Below are 9,362 nucleotides of genomic sequence, written 5' to 3' on the forward strand. Positions count from 1 at the left end.
TCAGTGCCTCTTTTGCTGCTAGTGTCGCTCCACATGTTGCTCTAGCTATCACTATGAATGTTGCTGCCTCCCAAACTTCCTGTCCCCCTGCAACATTTGTTTGCTTGTCACCTACGATTTCATCTGCAATTTCATTTGCAACTTTTTTCTCAGCTTTCTCTGGCAACACTTCAGTATGCTGCTCTAAGTTTCTTCCCAGCTTCTTTGTCAGCACATCAGTATGCTGATTCGCATTCACCATGAGACTGTCAGCTAGTCTTGCATTCTTATCATCTATCTCCAGGATGTCTTTCTGCTCTCGTTCACTGTACTGAATTCTTTCATATGCTGCAATCTCCTTGTCATACTTTGGATTTTCCAACCAGTATTCCAACAATGCAATTTCTCTATGGCATTGTTGCAGCATCTCATCATCACTTACAGTCCCTGCATTCACACACAAGCTGTCAGTTTGAAAATCACAGAGTTCAACAGTCTCAACTGTTGCTTTACTTATCCATGGTACAGACTGATCCACTTCTTCTGCATCCACACGAACTTCCTCTTCTGCCACTTACCTCACCAATCCTTCCCTCAGGATCTGGTCTTTTGGTAATCATTGGTCCTCTGCTAGAACCTTTCGAGCATTCTCCACTGCTCTTGTAAGCTTCTCTCATCTGTAACTTTATTCAACCTCTGTTGAATCTTTAGGTTCTGCCACATTCACCTTGCTGGACTCCTTTATCACTGCACTCTAGCTGTGATCTACTTCTTCCTGCTGATATTTCTTCACTATGCCTGTAAATCAAATTATCAAGCATAACCTTTAAACCAGAGACAATTAATACATGTCAGCTCACCTTTCAAGATCCTGTTGATCTTGTTTCACTTCCTCATCCGCACTGCATCTCTGTGCTGCAATATTCATCAGTTCCAAAATCCAACATTCATTCATCACATGCAATTAACTGAACTTAAAAAAACTTGAATCTTCAACCAGAACTATTCTAGCTCACTCTAGCTCTGATACCACCTGATGCAGCCCAGGCCTCTCCCAGGCCACTACTACCAGGATCTTTCTCCCATCATTCATATAAGCTTGACTCATGGCTTGTAATATCGCGATAAAAACCCACGCTTGGCATCAATCCAATTCCTATGATTTATGTTCAATTCATATTGCACCAGTTTATACAGCAACTAATATGCATTCCTTTTACCTTGTTACGTTGTCCAAGCTTCCACCGTAAGCAAACACACAACAAACTATGTAACCAACGAATATTCAATGGATTTGAACATATAATACGCAGAGAATATGTGTTCACTTACGCCATGCGCATACGCATATACATACTTTCCCTTCCTCGTTCATATCGGTGCTGGTTTAGGCTGGCTTCTCCTCTAAACAGAGATGCAACCGAAAAATATATATATATATATATATATATATATATATATATATATATATATATATATATATATATATATATATATATATATATAGATATATATATATATATATATATATATATATATATATATATATATATATATATATATATATATATATATATATATATATATATATATATATGCCGCCGGTTATAATCTGTCCTTAATTTAATAAAAGGCTCGGCACAGAATTTCTATAGCAAACTCCGATATATATATGACCCGACACAGTTGTAATTGCAACGAACCAATTGGCTCGGCGATATCAAATCGTTTTCAATCTCCGGAACGCCGCCTCTATTTTAATATGTTTCCATTCAACTGCAGGAATTCCCAAATTCAACCGCCGCTCCTGAGGTCTTCGACGATGCCAATATAATCTTGAAACTGCTATTAAAGTCTAACATTAGGATAATTGTATATATGTGATCCCATTGGTTATCGCCTCCCGGATGATAAGCACGAATTGTCACAGGTTATATAAATTGGAATTCCAACGGAAAACACCACCGACAGATTAATATACAACAGTTGTATGATGAATAACTAAAACCACCCACAGCTCACAATTTCAACACTATATAACACCCATATATGTGTGCCATATAAACCCAAGCCTGTTTATATATCAAACGAAAAATAAATTGATTCATCATTATTACACAACAGAGAGCGCATGAGATAACAAATAAGAACCATATACCACATCGATTTCTGCCATCATGTACAGAACCATCTCAGAATTCATTAACGCAATCATGTCCATGCAAATCGAATTCAACATACTTATATTCACATAAAACAAACATTTACAAAAGTTCTATTCATGGCCAGATATACAAATCTATGGCCCTTTTACAAACTGCCGAAGGCTCTCAAGGAGAACCCTTGCTCACTCTTCTCCCCTACTCCTCACACTTCTCAATGCCTTTGAGGCTCCCTAATTTATTAAACTTAGCATGATAAAAACTCCCAAAATCACTCAACTAAAGCTCATGCAATGCATACATATGGCAAAAGCATCTTTTTAGCTTTATTCTGTGTTTTTCCTATTCTAAAATAGAAAAGCTTTCCTTATCACTTAAAGTGCATATCCACTCCTTTATGCCTAAAAGCTCTCCTGGTTTTATTTGAGAATATCTAATTAACTAATGCATGACCCCTATTTATATTATTTACAATAATTCCCTTTTGGGCTAGATGCTCCCGCATCACCATGACTGCACCTTCATTGAGATATTCATCACTCTTGCACCAATGCTACATATTCACCAAGGTATTTTTTATAACAATGAGATCTTCATTCTGAGGTATATATATGATAGCTGAACTGAGTTTTACATCATCATTTCAACTATGCCAAGGTCATGACTTTGTTTAGCATATATGCCACATCAATATCCTCCTCGCGAGACTGTAACTATGTAACTATTAGATCACATGGATACTCCACATCACACATGAATGTGTTAGGTATACAGAGATAAAGATCATGATGTCCATCTAAGAAACATAGGATTAATGTCCTCATTTGATATTCTGAGTGACTTCTTTTATCTGAAATACTGTCCCACTTCACTTTATCAGAGGGGTTTGCTCCCCTGTAGCTTGTTTGAGATTTCAGAGGTCTGAGATACTATTCTCCTATAGTACAGATTATAGTCTTGGTTCTTCATCCAATCATCTCAGAAAAATGTGAGTTCTTGCACCTCCAAAGTTGCAAAGATATATGAAATTATCTAACTGTAATTTTAAACTTTACACGGCTATTTATAGTGAGTTGACCCTGTATTTGACCCGACATCACCAAGGGAGCTGTTGTGTCATTTATATGAGTTGACATATAATCTTTTAGTTGTTTAATTCATTTTTGTAGGCCAACATTATGTTCTTTTCATCGTTTTTCTTGTAGTCTTCTTTGTTGAATAATGGTGCTTGTCTTGGAGGGCTTCTTGATACGAGGTTGAGCCATGTACATTACATAAATGCTCATAAAGAGCTCTTTAACATAATCTTGGCTCTTTTACTTTCCTAGACCTATGGAATGAGCAAGAAACTCATTCATATAATTTTATAGAAATAATATTTCTTTTTCTTCAAAAGTACAAAGATCAAAATTACATTGAAAAATATCGAATGTAGTTACATTTTTCTTCAACAATCCCTCTTAACTAGGGAGGTATTTACAATGGTACTTGGTTATTCTCAATCTGAATAGTTTCTCATAAGAAGAATCGAATTGGTAATTCCATCTATATAACATCATATCAATCAAAATTGTCATATTGCAAGATCTTGACTAACAACTCCATCTCTCCACGATACCATGAGCTACAATGTTCGCGAGACCAATGATTTATAGACACCTTCATCATTGTCTCTCAAGGTACATACCCACCTGGTTGTTCACTAAGTATGACCTTTTAGGACTATTCTTATCTTGGGTTCCCATCCCTTAAAGAATATTGATCCTCTTGCCTACTCTTATCTTGGGTGCCCTACACATTCTCAAAGAGTATCGGATGTCAGATGATTACCAAATCCTCCCATTATTTCTTTCCAAGTGAAGATAAGAATTTTGTGTCTATCATGTGTCTACATTTCCATTCGTGGCCTTCATCTAGACTCATGGTTGTTAGTCCTAGTCTAGTGCGTGACACATGACATGGAAAAACACAATTGTCACTCCTTTGTAATGAGGGGTGATCTTAATTCAAACTCCCTCTTGATTAGGGACGTGTCAGAGCTCCCTCTTAGCTAGGGACTCTTCTATATATCAAACAAATTTTTCTTTCTGGGTCCTTTAGCTACTTGATCAACTTATCTCCTCGATGTCATGAAATTTAGTTAATCTTCTTCCTTGTAGGGAAAAAAATATCGATCACTTTCCTTCTTATTTCGTCATGTCATTCCTTTCTTTGTGTAAAGTGGCCTTATTGGTACATATATGGAGCCTTATTCATATGGCTACTTCTTCCTCATCATGTTTCTTTCAGGAATTTCCATCCACCCCATGAATGTTAGTTGTACTTGTACTTACAACTCTTGTGCCAATATCCTTGCATGAATTCATCCAAATATTATTCAAGAAATCAAAACATAACATTAAACTAAATTGTACCTTTCGATATGACTCTTTATGATGACATCTTCCTGTAGGTATCAACATGTTGCATACATGTGAAAAATCTCCCAAAGACCTTTGTCAAGGGTCTTCATCTTTTTTAGACTTTCATCAGAGCCTTCATATCTTTCTAGGAGATTCCCTAGTTAAATATTCTTGGCCTTTTGGATGTTGATCACCTTCATCATGGTTGCATAACTCACAATCTCTTCCTTCCTCACACATTCCATTTCCAGGAGCTTTCAAATAGATTTTCTTAGTCAACTACCTCATACTTCATATGAGGACATATTATGGTGATTTCATCTAGTGTGACTTATGCTTTCCTGTATTATTTCAGAGGAGAAGATCATTTTTCTCTTGATCATGTTTCTCAAGATAGAAGTAATTATCCATGTTACCTGCAACCATATGAAATGACATTATCATACTAAATACAAGAATACATACCTCATTTTAGCTTCAGGTCATCTAGGCTTCTTCTAGTAGCTTCTGTGTTTGAAAAGGTCTTCAATCCCTTGATCTGCTTCATGTCATCACACCATCATCCCATGAATTCCATAAGCTGGAGTTCTTTATGAAACACTTGCTTCCTTTCTAGATTAGTGAACCCTCTAATGAGGATTCCATCAGAGAACTTTGAGGATATTGCATATCCCCATCTGGTGGATGTTTCCTTTCTGCCGTGATGTATGATGAGCCTTGTCTTGGATGACATATGTCTTTCCTTCAATGTTCAATGAGATTTCCAAGAGTTATATCCTTCATGTTTGACTACCATGGGTTTTTTCGGTTTTGTCCTTCATGATTCTTCTAATGCTTACATGATGCCATGATGCATCTTATTATCATAATCACAAGATCCAAGAGCTTATGATAGGACCTTTTTGTGAGGGATACTATATTAATAATAAGAGAGATTTGTTACTCCCTCTTTCTTTGGCCCTTTTATTCAACTTCCACCATTATCCAGTGATATGAGCTTCCAAAATCTTTCTATAGCATTGAATCTTAATTATACTTGAATTTATGAAGAAAAATATAATAAAATGTATTTTGTAAAACTTGCATCATGGGTTTCATGAGAAAGAAGTTTTTATTATAGGTCAAAGACTTCTTCTTGATGTGTTTAGGGGTTTTTCATCTTGTCATAAATATAATTTAGAGTCATGTATATGAGGTGTTGTTACAGTTGAAAAATAATTCAGTGTAAAATATCTCTTAGAAGACAAGCATAGTTATCCATAAGTTGGCCTCAACGTATGCAGAAAGAAGCTTCATGTCCGCTCGAATGAATATATATATATATATATATATATATATATATATATATATATATATATATATATATATATATATATATATATAGATATATATATATATATATAGATATATATATATATATATATATATATATATATATATACATATATATAGATATATATATATATATGTCAGTTCATGTCATCTCAAATAAATAGAAACAACTGTTCATTAGTATATGTCGGCTCAAATGTAGATGCCTAACTATTATATATAGGCGTATACCCTCACTGTCTAGAGAAGATAAAGTACAAATATCCTATGAGATTTTCGGGTCAACTACAAGAGCTCTGCCATTAGTTTTTTAAACTATATCTCTAATATATGGACTTAAGTTTCAGAATGTATCTTTAATAGAGGAAGCTGAGATCATAACGCAGAGAGACACATTTTCATATCACACTAAGGTTTCAGATCATAATGTAGAGAGACATTGTTTCATATCACACTAAGATTTCAGATCATAACGCAGAAACATAGTTCCGGGTATGTGCCATAGTGTGACAATTCATAAGTCCTCCATAGTAGTTCGATGATGATGGTCATGCTCAGTCTACTCAGTGATGATATTTAGTGCCTGCTTTAAATGATGAGGTTGGTGATACATGGTGTTGCACAGTGATGATAGAAGAATCAGTGAAGGGTGACTGTGTCTTGATCTAGGAGAGGCTCTATGGGTCAAATGTAACTATCAAGGTCAGTGTACTCATTTGCGAAGAATCTATAAGAAGAGATTTATGGGTTTTCCCCTCAAGAGGAGGGGCTTTTAGCCCTAGCTTGGAGCTTAACTATTTTTTCATTGTCTTATTGGTTTGATTGATATTTTGATGTATCCAACATGAAAAATAATAAGGAAAAAATATAATGTTAAGAAGTACACAAGTAGTATTGATGAAGGAGAATTTGAATTAAACGTTACCCTACCTAATTCTCATTGAAGGAGATCATTCAAGAAAGCATCAAGGTGAAGATTTCATCTTCACATGATGAGTAAGTATCCTTTTATTCTATATCTAAGCTTTGTTAACGGAATTCATGATTGTAAGGACATGTATGAATTTTATGGGCTATCAAGATTCCTTGCATGAAGAGGAGAATATACATAGTCCTCTAAGTAGCTAAAGTCATCAAAAGGTCTCCTCTGAATTTATAAAAAGGGATATTTATGAAAGATTCCCTCACATAGTAAAAATTGGATACATCAAAGTGATGTACATGATAAACACATTCTCTTAAGGTGCAATGAATAAGGTCACATGAAACCTTATCTACATGAAAGTAAAGTGTATCAAAGGATGTAGGCTATCTTTGATCTAGAAGACCTGGAAAGGAAGATAACCATAATACACTAACAATCAAGGTAAAAAATTTCCATGAAAAAGAAGGTTACCTCATTCAACAACTTGTGGTCTCTATGCCAGATAGAGAAGGACAACTTGATGGAAAAAAAATATTGAAGGCTAAAATAACTCAACCATGTGCGAAAAAGGAAGGAAAGGTTGGTTCTCAATCAAGACAAAATAAGTATAGTTAAGATTCAATGCTAAGAAGAATCACATTAACTATATTTGCCCTAGATTCTTCAACATGGAATCTAGGTAAAATTGAATTAATGAGATTCTTCTTTGCATGATAACTATTTGTGAGGTGTTTCAACTTATTCTTGTTAACACAATCTTCCTTTTCATATTATTATAGCATGTCTTCATTAATTCTCAAATAGATACCAAAAATAAAGACACAAGAACACAATATGTTTGCATTCTGCCACTCTTTGAGAGGAAAGCCCACACAAATTCTTCTTATAGAGATTCCAATTGATGAATACCAAAATGAAAACCCTTTACCTATACTTCCATTCCTAGACCAAGACACAGTTGTCGTTCTTCTCTTGATTATTTGATTACCTCATGGCACCAAAACATGACCGCTGCAATATTCCTATGTTGTGATATATCCCTGAACTTTGGCCTCATCATTCCTTCATCATGTAACATTTAGAAGCATCACGTAGTACTTTGTATCACTTATCATATCACTACAACACCTGCTATCATCGAACATCACTGAGCGCCATTGTTTATCCACATTTTGGTGAGTATAAGCATGAGACAACAAGGAGAATATCACTATAATATTACCCCAAAATAATTCGCACTATGATCACGACAATAATCGATCTTCTTGCTACCTAGATCACTGAGAAACTTGAAGAATATACGAAGAAGGATTTTGTGTATAATCCACATTTTTATTTCTTGTGCCCATCCGAAGTTTTAGAAATATGTCAAGACTGTCCACTACGGAAACGCAAAGGTATAAACGAAGAAAAAAATTCCAAAGTATCAACTAGAGATTAATTGAGGTTCTCATCAAATTTTGGTTAGTCTAACTTGTCCTTCTCCATTTAGCACAACAATCCTATCCTAGGTGATGTTTCATTATCCCACATTGCAAAAATATTACTCTATTGAGTAGTTCAAATCGCAACACTTAGTCAATGTTGAGTATGTGAATGAGGGGAGTACTTGTCCTTTCAAGCCTATGTTCCTGACTTATAAATTTTTGGCAGGGACTAAATGGTATGTGCCTATTAATTACACGCCCGTAATCCTTCATTTGTAATCTTAGAAAGTTTAAGGAACTAGGTGATAACTCCACCCCTTGGTTGTTTAGATAGCACCAAGATTGAGCATGGCTCATTTACTATCGAAAGAGTTTACTTGATTTTTCCCATGGTATTCTTGTGGAATATAACCCATTTAAAGCAAAAAGGACTCCATGTAAATTGGTCCTTGTTATGAAACCAACTCAAGAAAAAGATAGAAAAGATAGATCAACGCCTTAGAATTCAGCCTCTTCGAGGGGGCAATGTCCTTTACATTACATAAATGAACAATTCTTGGATGATTCAAATGAAAAAACCTCCTTTCTATATATAGGAGTCTAAGGAGTCATAATATAACCCAGCCGACCTAACAATAATAATATGAAGCCACAAAAATAACAATGGAGGGATTCTATGGGGCACAGTAATAACAATATGGGGACAATAGGGGCACAACAATATTAATAAGGGGTACAACTACAATAGTAATGGGGTAATCACTAGTATTATAGGGACCCAACATGCCCCTCTCCTTCAAAAAAGTGTTGTCCTCAACGCTTGAGTAGTTCTGGATGCTTCTGTATAAAATTCTCATCCTCCCATGTGGAATCTTCAGCAGATAAGTTCTTCCACATGATAAGATACTCTGAAATTGATCGATTTTGTAGTTGTCGAGTTCTTGTTTCTGTGACTGCTTCTGGTTCCAATATAATTTTTCCTTCCTCGTCAAGTTCTGGAAATATTGTTTGAACTGGGAGCTTATCACCTATAACCTTATTTAAACATGAAACATGGAAAACTGGGTGCAATCGAGAAGCTACAGGAAGCTCCAATTTGTATGCCATAGTACCAATCTTTTGCAACACCTTGTAC

This window comes from Pinus tabuliformis, chromosome 1_1 (assembly GCF_031772625.1).
Source record: "Pinus tabuliformis cultivar Carrire ecotype Pingquan chromosome 1_1, CPIR1, whole genome shotgun sequence".
Classification (NCBI taxonomy): Eukaryota; Viridiplantae; Streptophyta; class Pinopsida; order Pinales; family Pinaceae; genus Pinus; species Pinus tabuliformis.